Below are 19,299 nucleotides of genomic sequence, written 5' to 3'. Positions count from 1 at the left end.
TTACCCGATTCACGCTGTTTTAGGGGAACGGAATGGGACTATGCTTTTGGCAGAGAGGTCCAGCCTTGCATCCCTCTCGTTTCCCATTCTCCTTGAACCAAGTGCAGCATGAATCCGCTTCAGACCTGGCGTTTCTGCGTAAAGTAGTTCGATCAGGTCTGATGCTAGTCGCTGTTAGTACAATGACCAAACAATTCCAGTCGATCCTAGTGGGAACGGCCAGGACGCTTCCGTTACGTGGCAGACGCGGAAAGTCCTAGATTGCAAAACCCGTAACATTCCGTGGGAGTGCCGGGCGGAGCTTTCTAGACATCCTTCCTGATGGACTGCTAAGACGTGTCCGGAATGATTCTAGCGGACACGTTACAGTTGGTATCAGAGCCGACTTACAATGGAATTGCTTTCATAAGATTTCATTAGAAGTGAAGTAAAGAAATTGTTCCTGTCCAAACATTTTCTCATCTTCGATACTGTGTTGCAGAATTACGAGGCGTGGAACAAGTTTTTGGTGTTCCGGATCATGTTCATGACTGCGATGCATTCTCCGCATTATAGGCAGAGAATTGAAATGATGAACATCTTGGAACAGATTTATAACCCATCACCTCTATATATAGAGCGAAGATGGACTGGGTCTTCAGGAATCTACTACATAGCTGCCCACCGGTTCGCTTATCTACAGACCAACCTGAAGAGGATCAAGTGGTTGGAAGATTTGAAAGTCGTGAAGCTGTTCATTTTTGTGGAAGCTCACGTGAATTCGACTTTGCATATTCGAGGTTGTAGAGTTGAATTAAACTCATATGTTTATGAGGAAGTAACCCGTGTAATTCCAGCTGATAGAGTTAAGGTATTGGGCCGCCATGGGAAGTATGGTTTCCAGCGGAAAGGATATCCCGAACTTCCGATGAATTATCGATTCCTAAAGATACATGACCCAAAACCCTACTATTACACAGTTCCTGTAGACAAATATGTTGTTCTCCCCAAACTAGATGTAATGATTGGATTAGCATCACTCGAGATGTTGTATGAGGCTACGCCATATAAATATAAATAAGGACTTCTTTTGTCACTATCCGATTGTGCATCAAAGTTGTTGCAAAAAGTTAAGTAACTTCATGAGTTACGAAATAGTTGAACTAAAGATAAGTTAATGTCAATTATCATATAATAATATTAAGAAAACTTTTACTCAGGCGCAACCCCAGGTACAAGTTCCAAATTCACCCCCTACAGCAAGTACGACTGTGATCCAGGAGAAGAAGTTCCTCCTCAAATAGATAAAGCCACCCGAGTTTGACGGGAGAGGCAGATTCGTCCAATCAGACGCTGAGATTTGGATTGAATCTATGGAGGACTACTTCGAAGCCGCTGGCACTGCACCTGCTAATCAGGCCATGCTCGCCAAATTAAAACTCACCGGTGAAGCCAGACTATGGTGGAAACAATGGTGCAGGGATCAAGGGATTTCAGAGGGATCCGTTACCTGGGAGAAGTTAAAGCAAGCCGTGCAAGGGAGATATTTACCACCCGCATATCGTACACAGAAAATGAATGAGTTCTATGAGCTAAAACAGTTAGGACTTATGCTTGACGCATACTACTCTAAGTTTGTCTCACTCTTAAAGTATGCGCCACGAATGGACACGACACAGCAGGTGTCCAAATTTTGCGCAGGCTTAAATCCACCTGTAAATACCCGTCTCGAATCTATGAGACCATCAGATCTTCAGGATGCACTCATTCGAGCAGCACCTATAATTCAGGAAGTACAAGCTAAACCAAGGAGTATTAAGAACTGGACTTATAGCAACCCAAGCAGAGGAGCATTCAGACCTCAGGTTAAGAGAGTTCAAGGCCACAATCAGGGACAAAGGAAGAAAGCAAGGACAAATAACGTCAACAACTTTGTTCCTACTCACAGTAATGGCCGAAACCTCCGATGTTTCCATTGCAACGAACTTGGTCACTTCAGAAAGGAATGTCCCAAGCTTAGCGAGGGACACCATCAAGGTGCTGGCCGCGGGCAGGGAGCCGCCACCCGTGGTAGAGGAAGAGCTGCCTGCATTACCACTAGGCAAAGATGTAATGCGGAAGAAGAGGAAGACCCGACTATGGAAGCGGAATTCGAAAGAGCAACAGTCCATGCCGCTTTACACAGGAAGGGCCCGAATCGCCAGTTCTCGGTAATTCAAACGCCGTCGGACTATCAAGGTAAAGGGTTCAAAACCTTGATTGATTGTGGCAGTACACATTCCTTTATCTCACCAGCGTGTGCTAAGAGATTAGGAATAGCCACAGTAGAAGCACCTATCCTACTTGTGGAATTGGCAAACGGTCGTGAGGTAACTTGTGCTAGGCAAACTGCTAAGGAGGAGTTCTATCTGGGAGGAAAGAAAACCTCAGTCAAATTCAGAGTCATGAACTTAGGCATCCATGAGTGTCTACTCGGGATGGATTGGCTTAAGCCCAATGACGCCCACATCCACTGTGGAAAGGGTCAAGTTTCCTTTCGAAACTCTGACAGAGAGTTTGTTACGACTCAAGGTGAGGCAGGAGTGCCGAGAATCCAGCTAGCCAAGGTATCGCGGATCATAAAAGGGGTTAGGAAAGGATTACCTGTTTACTTGATCAAACTCAACAAGTTGGATCAAAAGCAAGAGTCTCATGAGGGACCCTCTTGGCTAAAAGAATATGCTGACGTATTCCCTGAGGAATTAACTGAACTTCCACCTCCAAGAGAAGTTGATCATGAAATAAGGCTAATACCTGGAGCTGCGCCAATTGCAAAGAGACCTTATAGAATGTCTATTCCGGAAGCTATTGAGTTGAAGGAACAACTCAAGCAACTGTTAGATCAGGGCTACATCCGGCCTAGCAATTCACCATGGGGAGCTCCAGTCCTATTCCAGAAAAAGAAAGATGGGACACTTCGACTATGTATTGATTACTGTGGGTTGAATCAATCAACAGTCAAGAACAAGTACCCTATTCCTAGAATAGATGAGCTTCTTGATCGCCTTCAAGGTGCAAAGATCTTCTCCAAAATTGATCTCAGATCAGGCTACTATCAAATCAGGATCAAGGATGAGGATATTCCAAAAACGGCCTTCAATACAAGATATGGGCACTTTGAATTCTTGGTTATGCCATTCGGACTTACAAATGCACCTGCCACTTTCAATAGGTTAATGCAGGATATTTTTAGGCCATATCTTGATGATTTCGTACTTGTCTTCTTCGACGGCATTTTAGTCTATTCTAAACAGGAAGAAGATCATGAACCTCAACTACGGATTGTTTTGGAGACAATGAGGTCTCATAAGTTGTATGCAAAAATGAAGAAATGTGCATTCTTCAAACGTCAGATTGAATATCTAGGATTCATAGTATCATCAGAAGGAATATCAGTAGATCCAGCCAAAGTCAGAGATGTGCTTGAATGGCCAATACCAGTATCTGTCAAAGAGATACGTAGCTTTCTTGGCTTGACAGGATGGTATAGGGTCTTTATCAAAAACTATGCTTTGATTGCAGCACCTCTTACCGACTTACTAAAGAAGTAGACTTCCATTACATGGTCAACTCCCGAGCAAAATAGCTTCGATCAATTGAAGCAATGTTTGGTATCAGCACCTATTCTGAAACTTCCTGACCTCAATAAGGAGTTCGAGGTAGTAAGTGATGCCAGTATTCTTGCCTTGGGGTGTGTTCTTATGCAGGAAGGCCATCCAGTAGCGTATTCTTCAAGGAAATTGAAGAGTCACGAAAAGAATTATGCCACTCATGATCTGGAGTTATTAGCTGTCATCCATGCTCTAAAGTTTTGGAGACACTACCTGTTGGGAAATAAGTTCACTCTAGTAACCGATCATAAGAGTCTCAAATGGATTTTTACCCAGAACGAGCTCAACATGAGGCAACGTCGATGGATTGAAGTATTGGAGGAATATGATTTTGAAATCAAGTATCGACCAGGGAAAGAGAATGTAGTTGCCGATGCACTCAGTCGCAAGGCATTCCTAAACTCCCTAATCTTGCAGGATCCATCAACGGCCAGATCTCTGGCTATAAAGGTATCTATGCCAAGCAACCCAGTACTCGAATTAGCTAGAGAGGAAGCATGCCATGACTTAGCCTACCAAGCAATGATAAAAGAAATATCTACCAAGGATCAGAATCCGAAGTTGCAAGCAAAGTATCATGAATTTTCTATTGACAATGGACTTATTTACTATGGAACAAGGCTATGTATACCAGCAAGCCAGTCACTTAAGCAGAAGATATTGTGGGAAGCTCATGATTCCCCTTTCCCCGGACATCCTAGCTATGCAAAAACTCTTAATGCAGTCAGGAAGAGCTATTATTGGGAGAGGATCAAAGGTGACGTCCTCAAATATGTCACCGAATGTTTGTCTTGCCAACGTATCAAGGCTGAACATGTCATGATGCCAGGAAAATTGCAACCACTTGACATTTCCCAAATGAAATGGGAATTCATCAGTATGGATTTTGTGGTGGGCTTACCCCAAGTCCAAGGAGGATACAACTCCATTATGGTTATAGTTGACATGCTTACTAAGGTTGCACACCTAATTCCAGTAAAGACAAACTATAAAGCTTCCGATATTGCAAGAGTATTTATCAAAGAAATATTCAAGCTACATGGGCTACCTAGAAGGATCATTAGCGATCGGGATTCTCTTTTCACTTCTCACTTCTGGAGAGCTATCTTTGAAGCTATTGGGACTCAACTCTGTTTTAGCACTGCCTACCATCCCCAAACAGATGGACAAACAGAGCGGGTAAATCAAATCATTGAGGATATTCTTAGGGCCTACTGCTGTCGAGAGCCAAAGAGATGGATTCAATATTTGCCGTTAGTAGAATTTTCTTACAATGCTTCTTATCAGCAGAGCATTCAAATGACTCCTTTTCAGGCATTGTATGGTCATGATTGTCGAAGTCCTCTAAATTTTTCTGATCGTACCCTGAAAGTGGAAGCTTCAAGACAAATGTTGGAGGACATGGATGACCAAATAAGTTCAATAAGACAAGACATACAAGCAGCCAAAGATAGACAAAAGGCATATGCAGATTTGAAGCGCCAAGGGCGGATCTTCGGAGAAGGAGACATGGTCTTCATTCGAGTACGGCCGAAAAAGAGTTCTTTATCTCTAGGTAAATGCAAGAAGCTAAGTCCAAGGTACTGTGGACCGTATAAAATCCTCAAATGCCTAGGACCCAATGCTTATAAATTACAACTTCCTGATAACCTAAAAGTTCACAATGTATTCCATATTAGTCTCTTAAAAAAGTATGTACCCAACCCAAATCATGTACTTGATGACCAACAAATTGTAATGCCTAGTCAAGGAATCCTTGAACTAAGGCCGGAAAAGATTTTAGATATCAGGGAGAGACAGTTGAGATCTAAAACCTTGAGAGAATGCCTCGTCCAGTGGAAAGATTATCCCGAAGAGGATGCTACCTGGATGGATGAAAGCTCTCTCAATCTTCAATATCCCCAGTTTATCTCGAGATGAGGACATCTCGATTCTTCTAAGGGGGAGAGAATGTAATATTTCCGCGTATCCGTACCGTAAATATTAACCTTCCGCACACCGTGTAAACCTTGTGCAAAGGGTATCTCTTGCATTGAAATTATTGATAGCGTAATGTGTGACCCGCACACGTGAAATGGGGTCCTCCGCTTTGGTAAATCAAGACCGGGAGATCAAAACCGCAAGACCCGCAAAAACACCCTCTTAGGAGGGACAATTTAATTAAATTAAGGCAAATTTTTTTTACTATTATCCCTTCCCCCAGCCGATGCATGGCTGGAGGAGAGGGAGTGTGGAGGGGGGATGGCCAAGTGAGGGATTGCATGAGGAAGTTCTCCACGTGGGTGGAGACCCTCTTCCCCTCCCCCATTCCTATATAAACACCCCCCATCAAGGGGGTGTGCTAGAGAGGGGAGGCCTGTGAGAGAGGGAGAGAGAGGGGAGGCCTGTGAGAGAGGGAGAGAGAGGGGAGGCCTGTGAGAGAGGGAGAGAGAGGGGAGGCCTGTGAGAGAGGGAGAGAGAGGGAAGGCTGGAGGAGAGAGGGAGAGAGGAAGGTTCGTGCTGGTCGTGAGGAGGATCGCCAGTCCGCCGACGCTGCCGCCCATACTGCCGACACTGCCGCCCCCAGTCCGTGTTGTCCGCCACAGCTGCCAGACAGCCTCCACCCGCCCGCCACGCTATTCACGACCCCTCCACGTAGCTGCTGAAGTCAGAATCTTCTTAGAAGCTTCTTTGGAAGCTTCTAAGAGGGGCCTCCTTAAAGGGCCTTCCCACCATTTTTCCAAAGGCCCTTCCCAAAGGTCCTTTCCCACGACATCTCCCCAAAGATCCATTAATACCCCCTTCCCGGGACTTTGAAGGGGAAGGTGAAGCCGTAAGAACCCCACTAGACCGTCGGGAAAGGCTTCCCGCAATAAGTCTTTAAAGCCCCTTTACCGCAAGCGACATTCTGTAAAGAAATCTTCCGCCTACGAGGAAAGGCAAAAGCCGGAAGGTTGCATGTCAAGGCAAAACCATCCGTAGACGACGAAAGCGAATTCAGAAACCGAATCTACGTCTACGATGGCCCCAAAAAGATCGCAAGGTGCGACCGCGGAAGGCTCATCTCCGAATGTACAAGTGGACATTTCCCCGACTCCTCAAGTCCAGGTTTCTTCGAGTTAATTCCGCATAAGGAAATGATTAGGCGCGCTTAGCTCATAAAGGAAATTGCACATTTTTACGTTTAATTTTAATGCATACGGAAATTGGAAAGAAATACATGTGTTAAGGCATCTCTTGAACATTAGGTAAGATTGATATATGTCGTGAATTTGAGCGAGTAGAAGGCTAGTTGCATGTAGTTTTTGGTACATCATCAAGGTAATGAGTCTAAACTTAGGCAAAGAAATGGAATTTATAAGTACATTATCTTCCGTCCTAGACATGGTAGGAATAAGTGTGTGCTGCACATTAGGCAACATACTTCTCGCAATGACTTCATAGGAAAAGGGATAACACCATAAGGTATTTTCCGGAAAGAATAGAGTACTAAAGTGAACGTATGGACTTGCAAATAGCTTGTAAGATGGAATAAATTAACACTAGTTTGTATAAACTTCATTATCTACTTCGTAGCTAGGAGAACGTTGTGTATTGCGTAGTCGTCATGCCATCATTAAGAGTTGCATTTAGGGTCAAAGCATAGTATTCGAAAGTATGGACTACAAGTAGTAGGCATGATTAAATTGGTAAATCCTAGTAGGACCTAGGAAAGTTAGCGTACAGATTGGCAAGCATTTTACCTTACTAAGTTAGCGTACAGATTGGCAAGCATTTTACCTTACTAAGGAGATAATGTTATCATGAACCATGTGATACGTAGAGGCAATCAATCGCATGTTTACGCGTTTTGGTGGTATTGTATCTATTGCTCTCCGTTAGATTTAGTTATTACCCTTAGAAGGATCATCCTCGTCGCAAGATAGTGACTAAGTAACCTAATCATGGGTATGGCTCCGTCGGAATGAAAGGTATTCCAAGTGCTAACTAGAACTTAGTGCAATAATAATTCGACCTAGCTTTAGACAAAAACCGTGAACCTAAAGATCCTACACACGTTCACAAAATGTCGAAGCAGTGGGATGTTTATGTATGAAATGACCTAAGGTTATCCTAAGGATCATGACGAAACTCCGACGGAGTTGCATATTTCTAGAATCATGAGCCAAACCTAATTAGGAATGACTTGAAGGATACCCAATAAAACCCTGGTACTCGATGGAGGTAAACTCCGTGATCGGGAAACGCTAAGCAATGGATAGAAGGATTCCGTGGAATAGATGCAATACTTGTGCACAAAGCCGCAACATTGTATAGTCTTGAGATTTGTCCACAAGAGAGTTTTTGTCATCTCTCGAAAATGAGGTTGGCAAGTTATTGAAAGAATTTAACTTACAAGAGGATGTCTAATCATCCTGTTACTCACTTTTGGAATAATTTGCCAAGGAAAAGGAAAGTTAAGTATTTGCCTTGAAGCAAATGACCAGACTATAAACCAAAGCGACATGGTCGCTGGAACCTACCACAACTAAACACTAAAGTATGGGTAGGGTATGACCCTAACCCAAGAATGATAGGAATCTTGCCAAGCTGCAATTGATTCCGGAACGAATGCGGATTGCATTCGGAGGAAAGGAAGTCACTCCTTGACAGTTTGCCAGCCACAACGACCATTGGAATTTGTTTGTGCTTGTAACCGTTAGAAAAGCATTGTTTGCATTGTTTGCTCAATGAACTAAAGGAGGAAAACATATCTAAATACTTCAGGTTGAAGCCTGAAGGGAGAGGCAGCTTCAGTTACCCCCGACTGCCTGCCTAACCCTAACCAAGGGGGTTGTGAACCGCGCCGCGAACGTGGGCCGAACCCGCCATGAGAGGTCTCTCCGTTGAGTTCTACTTGGAGCAGGAGGACGCTTGGGTGCCAGGGGGGGCTCTGGCTGTAAATCCCTCGCCTTCCTGGCCCTGCACAAGAGACTAACGTGACTCGAGATTGGATCTCAAGGCCCGCATACTAGTCTACGGGCGGAAACTTGGATTAGTGATCCCTGGTGGATTACTGGATAGCCTTCGGGCGGATTATGAATATGCCTACGGGCGGAACTCCTTGTATTTCAAAGATAAAAGGATAAAATGATAATAAAGAAGTTGTTTGGCATTGTTTTCTTTATGTCCTATGATAAGATTACGTGAAGGAACCGGTGCATAACAGGGTTAATTCAAAGAAGCTGTTTGTATATGTCAAACTAATGTGGTAGGTAATTACATAACTAAAACAAACCGAGGAAAGTGCGGAGGATGGACCATGGGTCCGTCCTATGGATGGGTGGTCCCGGTTAGCCGGGAACTTTTCTCAAAGTCTTCGACGAATAGAAGGATGATCAACATCACCGAAACAAGTAGAGAGAACGATGACCTGGAGTTACCGATTACCCGATTCACGCTGTTTTAGGGGAACGGAATGGGACTATGCTTTTGGCAGAGAGGTCGAGCCTTGCATCCCTCTCGTTTCCCATTCTCCTTGAACCAAGTGCAGCATGAATCCGCTTCAGACCTGGCATTTCTGCGTAAAGTAGTTCGATCAGGTCTGACGCTAGTCGCTGTTAGTACAATGACCAAACAATTCCAGTCGATCCTAGTGGGAACGGCCAGGACGCTTCCGTTACGTGGCAGACACGGAAAGTCCTAGATTGCAAAACCCGTAACATTCCGTGGGAGTGCCGGGCGGAGCTTTCTAGACATCCTTCCCGATGGACTGCTAAGACGTGTCCGGAATGATTCTAGCGGACACGTTACACTCCTGAGGCTTTGTTATTGCATCATGGTTCTCCTTGGATGTGACTGGTATACGCTTGTCACCCTGTTGTGGTAGCGTTATGTCCACTCTTGATTGGTCAATGCAAGTTCCATTGTCGGTGGACTGAGCGTTGCAAGCAGCCATTGATGGTAACGACTGCTTTGATTTTTCAGAGCACACGGATGTGTCTGAGGTTTTATTGCTATTAGGGGAGGCATCAATGGGTTCATTGGTGGATGGGCTCGATTCTTTATTCATTAGCTCTCCAGCGCTCTTCATCTCAATGTTCTTGGGGTCCACAGCCACCTGCAACTGTTGTTGTTTTCGTTGTTTTCTCCTCTTTTTCTTGGTCAGTGAAGGTGCATCTCTCAACAACTTAGGACCCTGGACTAGGTCAACCATTGTTGTGCTTGGTTGGGCCTTAGCATTTCCTTGCTCTAGTGTGTCCTCATGGGACGTAGCTGTGGCTTGCTGATTAGCCTTGCCAGGTTGCGAGGGTACAATTGTCTCCCTTGTGGGAGAGTCTAGCTCTTCAGCCAATTTCCATGTGGTTAACTTCTCTAGCCTAGGCTTTAGGCACTTTGGAAGTGCTGGAGTTGTTAATGAAGTTGATTACGACACCTCCTCCATGGGTAAACTACTAGGGACACGTTTCGCAAGAGACACTATCATGGCCAAGGGCCGTGACTGCTGTGATCCCTGATTTGAAGTACTAGCAGCTAGTTCAGAGGACTTGCTACTATTGGTGGATGGCGGTCTCAAGTCCTTAGGGCAATTGGAAGTGGTCATGTCTTTTGTTGCCCTTAGAGCATTCACTTGCGTAGATCGAGTATCAGTTGAGCTAGCCACGACAGATTGCACAGGCCTATCCCTAGGTTGAGAGCTAAGGGTGGTGTCGTATCCTACCTCTTGGACATCTGGAAGCTTTGATGGAGGTAGAGATTGGGAGTGAACAGCCGCCATTGACGACCGCTATTGTGCTTCTTGTGTTTGTTTGGAAAAAGAGAATGTAGGAGATCTAGGGCTCTTAGGTGGACTTGGCAATGGCTGAATGATTTTCTCGAGGCTATTAGACGACTGTGCCATTTGCTTTGTTGAGCGATCAGCCTTGCCATGAACAATGTTGTGCCTATGATGCCTGTTATCCTCTTGGAAAATCAAAGGCTCTTTGGGCACTAATGGCTTTTGTGCACGCTCAATGGCTACATATGACATCTGCTTAGTAAGCATGCTAGGCTCAGGCTCTTTCTTTTGAACACTCATGTCCAGTCTCTCGCCTCGAGACCTAGAGTTTCTCTTAGATTTCCTCCTATGCTTCGTTGCTTTTGATAAAATCTTGCCTTCAGCTGATAAGGATGGTTTAGTAGGGGATTTTGGTACCCACATCCATCAGTTACCTGCGTAATACCCTTGAGCATGTAGCAACGCTTTGGATATCCATCATGGCGTTGTGCTGACCTTCCATCGATGCCTTCGTCTATAAGACTTGGGCTTCTTTTGGGGTCTTCTATGATATTTGTAAGTCCAAAGCCCTTCCTTGGCATTGTCTCTTGACCTTCTTGTTTCAAGCGTGGCCTCACTCACTGGTTCTCGTTGTTCAACCTGTGCTTGTATCAGCTCTTCCAACAAATCCTTGCTCTTGATAGGAGGCTTGATTGTTACGTCAGCACCTTCCTTGCCTTTCCCTTGAGGTTCGATGAGGTCACCCTTACTAAAGGTTGTGACTATCCTCACACCCGGTAGTGTCACGTGTATCATTTGTGCTACATAGTCAGCCTCACATTTGGTCGCCCTTTTGAAGGGTCTTCCCAGGAGGGTTTCCTTGCCATATTTAGCACTATTTAGAGGAACATGAAATAGGATAGGCAAGCTTTCTGTTTCAATTGTTGCAAGGATATTGCACTTCACTATGAGTGCTTGTGAAGGTCCCCCATAAGGGCTAAGAGTTGCATTAGTCGGTGTCAGCTCTGGTTGGCCTAGTAGGGTCCATGCCTCATAGGTCAAGACATTAAAATCTGCTCCTTCATCAATCAGAGCATCGATAGTATGCTCTCTTTTCGCGGTGAGTTTGACCCTAAGATAAGCAGGTGGTACTTTGTCTTCATCTTCTGGGTCTTGGGTTGTAAATTTAAGCCTTTTGACAAATGCCCTTGAGTCCCCAATTGCACGACCAGATGTGGATTCTCCACTGATGTCTTGGCTCGTTAGTGCAGGGCTATTCAAGGAGCATCTATTGTCAGGGCTATCATATCTAGTCATTCTCGCTATTGTAGCCTGAGGTTGTTGCCCTCCGCTTTGACTAAATGTAGTCCGAATGCAACGCATATGTGTTTTTGCAGTGTGGCCTTCTTGCCCTTGTTAGCTAGATTGGCCCATTGAGGTTCTAGGGTCTATGTTTCTCTCAGTTCGGGTATGGTTTGAACTAGCTCTAAGATTCCACCCAATGATCGATCTATGATATGGTTTCGGCTCTATGTGGTCTCTTGGTCAATTTCACTATCTTCAGGTTAAAATTTGAGAAAATCTAGATTCGGCCCAACAGGTCCGAATTACAGGGGTCGAATGCCCGATTCGGACCATCCGAGGGCCGAGTAGAAGGGGCCAAACGTAATTGATCCGAATGTCAAATTCCGCCAGTCCGAGTCTAGATGTCCGAGGGCCGAGTGGGCCGAGAGCCGAGTCAGGAGGGCTGAGTCAGGTGGGCCAAGGGCCGAATTCCAAAGTTAGTCTGAGTGCTCAATTCGTACGGGCCGAGCGGTGGGTGTCCGAGTGGTAGTGGGTCCAATGGTCTGAGGACCAAGTGGCTGAAGGCCAAGTTGAGTGGTCCGAGGGCCGATTCTTGGACTCGGCCCAGAATCGCCGTCACTCAGACACGCCGAGCACGGCGCGTTTTTTTGCCGGACTTTACGAAATTCGCCATGCCGAGTGTTGGAGGCCTTCCCCTAGTCAAGGAGCTCCAAATCCAACCTACTCATGTAGGGGAAGGTGTAGAATTACCTGGGCTGGGTAAATATCTCCCGATGACAAGATCGAAGCGGATCCACTCAACGAAGCTTTCTTCTTCTCTCCTACTCTCCTGAAACCCTGCAATGCACAATGTGGCCTTTCTTGCCACTCTTGGCCTCTTTTCACCCTGTCCAGGCCTGCACTCACCTCAACATTGCCTCCCTTGCTAACATTTAACCCAAAATTTCATTTCTTGCCCTTCTTTTCCCAGTTTCAGCCTATTATATAGCAACAGAAAACCCTACTGTTTGCCCCAAGTTTTGCTCCTATCCTTCCTAGATGCAGAAAAAATTATAAGAAAAATACCTACACTACTCCATCATGCTTTCCCAAGTCCAAAACAACAAATATCTACTTGCTAAGGAGATCAAATATCTCTTCAAACTCCCTCACTTCCTACCTATCTACCTCAAGCACCGGTTCGGGGAAAACCCTACTTCAATGCTCAATTCGAAGCGCTCAAGGCTTGAGTTTGTTGGTCCCGGCAACGGAACCAAAATGTGGGAGCTTTCGCTCAAACGCCAAGACCCACGGACCGCTTATTGCTTCAAGTGTTCCAAGCCAAGCACTAATGGCTACCTCTCACATAGCCGACGCGCCTTCCATATCTACGGGTGTAGTGAGCTTACCTCCATGCCGTTCGAGTTACCTCCTCTCCTACGCACTCCGGTGGCTCCAGGATCCAAGTGCAAGCTTCAAGCAAGCTCCATCCTCAAGCCCCACGCTCCAAGCTCCATCACCGCAAGCAAGAGAAGAGAAGTGAAGAGAAGAGAAGAAGAGAGGAGAAGATGGAGAGCTTCTCCACCCCACGGTCCCTCACCCTCACACACTCACTCCCTCACATTCTCACACTTCCTCTCTCAAGCACAAGCTCAAGCAAGCAATAAGAAGAAGAAGAAGAAGAAGAAGAAGAAGAGGAGAGCCACTTTTTGCCACACACAAGAATGAGCTTCTCATTCACTTTTCAACTTTATATACAAAACCCTAAATCCCTTTTTGGGCGGTCATCCCCTTTTTCCCTTTTTTACATAGCCTGCCGTAGCCTAGGCCCTTTTTCCCATTGTCCTTCTGTCGTCCTAGCTTCCTTTCCACCGCCCGTCTATATTTACAAATTGCACGGGTGAGAGCACGATGCTCCTTGAATTAAACCATGATGCGCTTGCACTCTTTTACAAAAGTTTTGACTTGTGCTTTTCCTTGTGCGCCTTTGTCTTCTGTTTCTCTTTGCCTTGGCCTTTGTCTTTGTCTTCTGTTTTAGCTTTCCAGATTTTCCACCGCCTGGCACACTTTTACAAGATTTCAGGGTGTGCCTTTGTATTTTAAAATGCACCTTTCCCCTTTTGCATTTGCCTTGGACTTTTTAAGGTTGCCCTTGCACTTTTGGCCTTTTCTCCTCTTCTTTCTTCAATCGGGCTACCTTTTTTTTGCCTTTGCCATGCGTCTTTTTTATTTCATTTTGCTTTCTTCGTGTTGGGGTTAACAGAAGCATTCATAGATGCATTGGAATCTCTAATCTCGTGCTAGAAGTCCTCTTGGGCCTTGGCTTTATCCTTATGGCATGCCATACTAGGTGCAGTCCACCGGACCCCCTGTCACAAAAACTGCAATATCTCGAGCTAGCGAGCTTTGATCGGGGAATTTTTTCATTCACAACGGAGGGGAGAGTGCCTTCTATGAGCCTATGCAGAAAATTTTATGACAAAAAATATTTAGAATTGACTGCGAACAACTTTGTGTGGCTGTACTCAAGGGGACTATAGTCTGCTGTCCCACATGACCACTACACACAAAAGTGGCAATGGGAGCTCTGATAGGGGATATTTCTAGTTCTAATCTAAGGTATTGATCCCCTCTATGAAAAGAGCATAGGTATGTAATAATAGGTCTTATATAAAAAATTATGTAATAAGAAATGTGTGGCTGAACTGTGCAGTCCAGCACCCTATCCACAACTGTGAGAGGCATGTTTTGAACAGTCGATACCCTGTAGGGTCTACCCAACTTATCAAATTGAATGAGGACCTTTGTGATATCTATGAGTACCCTGGGGGACCTTCAAATACTTCTTCAATCCACAATTACCTTTGTAAACACATGTGGAAGTCTACAGCAGTATGTATAAGCCCTTTATGAGTTGCAAGTTGTCCTGTAAATCATTGTGGGTTGAAAGTCATTGCTAATATGATCCAAACCATTGCCACCATGGCCAAATGCATTGACAATAAGAGCATAGTCTTGTCGAACATGATCATCTCATGACCACATAAGCATCACTGCCAAATAGGGGCATATAATTGCCAACATAGACAAGTTCATAGGCATCTCAATGTCAACATGAGCATATGAGTTCCACCATAAGTGTCATTGCCAAAAAATTCAACGTGTCAATATCCTTTGCAATTATGATATAATCTCTGAGGCATAATTATACCACATCCATAGATCAATTAGCATCAAAACACCTATCATGCACTCCCATGTCTAACACTGTCACTGTCAGAATGTCAACTGAGCTAGTCTGAGGCTCTAGTTTGTAGTTTGTGTTCTGTATCTTTAAGCATCCTCTACTGATGATCAAATATCTTCATGTAGAAGAAAAGTAAATAAATCACTTAAGGATACTCCTCCTTGTCCTCTTTAATCAGAAAAAATTCAAAATTGTTGGTTGGCTACAAGGATGCTTGTTGTGATACATGCAGGATAGCACATTGGGATTCCAAGCCTACACAAATTGCATGCCATAATATGTTGTCTGATGTGTACTCTGATCCAAATAGATCATGCCTTCTTCATCACATTAGTATGACATCTGATGTGAAGTTCAATATTGCCCACATACATGATCTTTTGATGGAAGTCAAGCATCCATATCCCCATATCGAAATTGAGGCAATTTTTTGTTTTTGAGTTCTAGACATGTTCAGGTCAAGCAATCGATTTCATTACAAATACTAGTAATTTGCACAAAAATCCCAAATTCTACACATGATCTTTTGTCTCAGTATGCCATGGATCGAGCTATGAGCAAAGTGGAGAAGGTGCTTGAAATCAAGTCTCTTAGAAGAGTCATTAGCGCCTACCTCAACTATGCCATTGCCATGGAGCTTGAAATCAAGTCTCTCAAAAGAGTCATTAGAGCCTACCTCAACTATGCCATTGCCATGTAGCACGCTGGGAGAGATCATATAACAAACTTTGACCTGCCCAAAAGGAGCTTCTATCTCATCTCCCCAAAAGTATGAAGAAGTAAGAAGGTGTATATCTGCAAATTTTTGCTTCATCCTAAACATGCTTTAGGATTTTGAGCCTCCATTTGACATGTCTCAAGACTATAACATAGAACCAAGAAGCCTAATTGGGCATAATGAACCTCCTCATTTTTCATGTACCACAAGTGCAGATCCTCCTAGCGTATGCATAGGGATTGATTTGAACTTGCCTTGTGAACCAACTGATGGGACCTGAAATGGGCCGGCACTGGTGGCTATAGCACTATCCAGACCTCATGCTCATGACATACAAACACCCTCACAGCCTCGCGGACCAGGAGTGTCAATCTAATGCTAAAGGACAACCTTCCCTAAAGCTTAATTCATGCGTTTATAGTTTATAGTCCAACATTCCCTTAAACTCCTCAGAGGGAGATCCCAAAGTACTTAGGCATAACGCCTCATCACACACATATAGGAGGCACTCCACCGACTAATAGTCGGAGTCCCATTGCAGCTCTCCTACATCTCAGGGATTGGCCCTTTGATGCGCTGCTAAACACATAACACAAACGAGCATAAACTCCTCTCTTTTATATTTCTTGTATTTTCAGGAGATATACCATGCTTCCTCACTTCACAGTCCCTTAGGAGACCGACCCTCTACCCTACGGCAAGGGATAACCTCACACTCTCAATCGTGGATCAAAGTCCTAAGAAAACAATTGCTATGTAGTCCAGGAGATTTTTCCTTCGATACCATGAACCATGCATAGTGCATAATGTGAATGGTTTAGTGCACAAATAATAGAAAATCAGCATTGTGTATCGTGTGTAACCAATCTTTTCATGATTTCCATGCTAACGTTTATGTATTGAAACGAGGAGAGACACCGAGCCTTACGCTCATGCTGCCTTTTCCTTTATTTTAAAACAACGTCCTATAGCCATGATGCAACACATAAATCAGATTTAAGATTGTACTTTGACGCTCAAACACACCTCTCACCCTACCGTTTAATGTTTTGCAATCGTTGATAGGTGTAAGAGCCGTTTTATGTGTATTTCTTTGTAGAGAAAGCAATAAATACGGACAAAACCATAGAAATGAGGGTAAACCGAGACTAACCTCGTGCTCTACCTTCATTATACATTGCACAAACACTTATGTAATTTTCTGGAATTTTCCTTTTATCGTTTCCTAATTTTCTCCCATTTAAAACCCATTTTTCACCTTTTTTGGTATTTTTCCTCTATTATTTTCAATAAAAAATGACTAGAAATTGAAATTCATTATGGGCTGTGGCCCTTAGGCTCTTTGACATCAAAATCTCAGGTTTTATTGATGTTATATCTCATGTTTCCCCTTTATTTTGCAAAAAAACCCCATTTTGCCTCTTAAACGCGTGTTTTACGGGTTTTATACCATTAATTTCAGTCATAACACTTATGATTTTCTGATTTTCTAAGCATAAACTGATCAAGCTCATAGCAAACAACAACATAATGCATAATCAGCCCATGGGAACAATATTTCATCAACCAAATAGCATAAAAACTCATTTTTTCTTCATAAAAATTGAATTACCACTTAGGCTTTGTGTCTCAGGATCTCGGTTTTGCTATGGGACTGCGTGTCAGCCATCATTCAATGTCTAGCATCTTCAAGAACAGCACTCTTCATGTCTTCATCCACTAGGAAGCAATCCGGTCTCATTCGGACAAGCTTTCCTTCATCATTCCTCATTGTCTTCTTCCACACAAGAACAGCCCCTTAAGGGAGAGAGAGGGAGGAGAGAGAAAGACTAGAATCAGAGATTTCCAACGAGGCCACCATTTGAGGAGCGAAGGACAATGATATGATCAGCATACAGGAGGGAATCAAGGGCCAATGTCATTTATATGGGTTGTGTGCAGGTTGCATGATGGATACATCAACATCTTGGCGCAAAAATCGGCGTGAAACAGGCGCCTCCTTCATACCTCTTCTCTCTTCACGATTTGCATGTTTGATGTCATGTGGCATAAAATGTCTTGGGCTCCCAAGGGTTATGCCCACTTTGGCCAAAAATAAGTCCACCTTTTCGCATCTTGACCGGTTTCTTGGCTCCTTCCCCGTCGGGACTCCGAATTGAGCTCTGAAAAATCCTGGACGCCTGGCTTGACATCCCGCATTGGCCGGTAAGTCTTGACAATCTGCGCGGTAGTCTAAATAATTATAAAAAATCAACAAGTGTCGCTCGGGTGCCTTTAAAGCACTTTGACGCTTAAAATCGTCCTAGCTAGAGCTGCCGCCTTCGACGTTGAATATTTTTCCCTTGATATTCATAATTTTTAGCTATTTTTAAGCACTTATCGGCATCAAAACTCCGCTTTCATTGGCGACCACGGGATAGGGTGACTCAACCCGTCGAATCCCACAACAGATCTGCACAAAACAACCAAAGGAAGCATCAAGCTGATACAAAATAGATACATACTAAAACACAGCACAATGCTCACCCTACCCCCTGACAAAACCAAGGCATGACATCCTCAAGGAGTAGGCCTAGCATAATCTAATAGAAGGTCCGAAGCTAGTCACTAACCAATTGCTCCAACATAGCCAAACTAAAAAGAACTATCAAAGAGGTTGACCTAAGTGGTGGTCTGAACTACCTACCTAACCAAGGACAACACAACTAGGAGCTCTTATTAGGCGAGGACTCCTATAGCCTGATCATGAAGTATTTTCTTTCAGCACGTTTCTGCTTTTAGGGTTTTTATTTTATGGACATACTTGGGCATGTAAAAAGGAGGGAGCTGAGCGTAGTGACCCAAGGAGAATAGGGCATCGACCTCAGGTCCTGTCTCAGTACCCAAGAACCTACCAAGCCCTCGCAAGGCGACACTTAATCCTTTTTTGATGCTCACTTTTATTTTCGCTCCAACCTTCCTTAATTTCTTCTTTTCCAGCAAGATGCCACCCCTAGGAAGACAAGGCATCGGCCCCGGGTCTGACTCATCCCCATGAGCCTACCAGGCCTTCACTAGGCGATGATCAACTGCTCATAAATTTTTCTTTCTTTCCTTTTCGATTTTTATAGGGGTTAGAACCCCTTTTTACACACCTTTGTATATTTTATTTTCTTTAAAATATTCAGGGTTTCTTTTCCTTTATCATCATCATTTTTCTTCTGGTAGGCTTCTCTAACTGCCTCACAACTAACAAGAACTCCTAAAACGGCTGCCTAGTAGGCTAGCAGAGCAGGGTCACTAGAACTCCCTTCTAAAACAGGTCTTTTGATGCTTGAAAATGTCTTTACAGGAGGCAATGACTACTCAGACCTCCCTCAGATGTACTTAATCTAAACCTCGGGACTTCATGCCTTGGACACCGGTCCCCAACAAGAAACAAAAAAAACCCCTTAACAAGTACACAGACACATATAACATAACAACCGCAGTACTCATAAAGGAGAGATATCACCTGGATAGGGCCACGAGAAGCTTCTGTGCAACAAAGGCTCCTTCCAAGCTCTTCTTCAAACCTGTCTAGCACAAAACTAAAACAAGAAACCATTAACTGCACCTACACTAAACAGACAACTGGCCCTCTTGGCCTAACGAGATCAAACAGAATAACACCTACACATCCCCTCCTGAAAGAATCCAGATATACAATAATAGGCTCCTTTCCAAG

Source organism: Lygodium microphyllum, chromosome 16 (assembly GCF_053477565.2).
Source record: "Lygodium microphyllum isolate KBCC chromosome 16, Lygodium_microphyllum_v1.1.10, whole genome shotgun sequence".
In the NCBI taxonomy this organism is placed as follows: Eukaryota; Viridiplantae; Streptophyta; class Polypodiopsida; order Schizaeales; family Lygodiaceae; genus Lygodium; species Lygodium microphyllum.
This window is presented reverse-complemented; position numbering follows the sequence as displayed.